The sequence below is a fragment of the Schistocerca nitens genome, chromosome 3, assembly GCF_023898315.1.
Source record: "Schistocerca nitens isolate TAMUIC-IGC-003100 chromosome 3, iqSchNite1.1, whole genome shotgun sequence".
NCBI lineage: Eukaryota > Metazoa > Arthropoda > Insecta > Orthoptera > Acrididae > Schistocerca > Schistocerca nitens.
The window spans coordinates 296,494,947-296,495,885 of record NC_064616.1 but is presented as its reverse complement, the minus strand read 5'-3'; the positions used below and the strand labels follow the sequence as shown (position 1 = coordinate 296,495,885).

General features: G+C 47.0%; 1 non-coding gene across 1 annotated transcript; it reads left to right on the top strand.

Moving 5' to 3' along the window:
- Positions 1-663: 663 nt before the first annotated feature.
- Positions 664-737, top strand: Trnai-uau (transfer RNA isoleucine (anticodon UAU)). The gene has a single exon. It is a non-coding gene; the product is annotated as a tRNA-Ile (tRNA).
- The last annotated feature ends 202 nt before the right edge of the window (positions 738-939 follow it).

The window sequence follows — 939 nt, the reverse complement described above, 5'->3', positions numbered from 1 at the left end:
TGTTATATCACTATACTTTTCTGAATGCAATTTACTGTAGCGCCTTTCAATAGACGATTTTCTGACACACGTAATTAGTGTACCGCAGATTAGACATTTGGCTTTATCGTCACAACGCACAAAAAAGTAGGAGAGTTCCCATTCCGGTTTAAATTGGCTTTCGGCAATTTTCCCTTTTTTTGGAGCAGATGGTTCCATTATTCCGGTAATTGTCTTCCGCTTACGTATTCCAATGTTGACTAAGCCGTCTGGCAGCGCATTCGGCAGCGCACAGCGTCGGCCTCACCCAGCAAGCCGAGTTGAGGCGAAGTATGCCGAGTTGAACCGATGCACTGTGCAGGCACTCGCTGCACCTCGTTTTGCACGCGTGCGGTTTTCCGTGTTTGTGCGGCCCTGCTGTAGAAGTTTGATCAATGTGAGTGCATGTCCGAAAGAACAGATACCATCTTCATATAAATAAGACTTACTAGCCAATGATATTCCTCAGTGCAGATGCACTCACATTGCTCAAACTCTTACGTGAATCGGTAGATTGACTGCCGCGAATAATGAGTATAGTGGGCAGGGGCACTACAAATGTAGTGTGTGGACAGTAAGTCGGAAATATGGTTCTCACGGAGAGCGTACCAGAAATAAGTCCCTGCAGTCACACTATCCTCTCTGTCCTTGATGGCTCAGTCGGATAGAGTATCTGCCATATAAGCAGGAGGGCCCGGGTTCGAGTCCCGATCGGGGCACACATTTTCAACTGTCCCCGTAGATACTTATCAACGCCTGTAAGCAGCTAATGGTCTGGATTCCATTGTAATTTCATTCTTTAAGAGCTGCAAGATATATATTCATACCAGGTGTGGATATACGAGGCTTGGCCGCTGTGTAGAGCAGGATAGGCGCCGATCTGACGACAGAGTACAGTGCTGGTGCAGACACAAGTGTTTC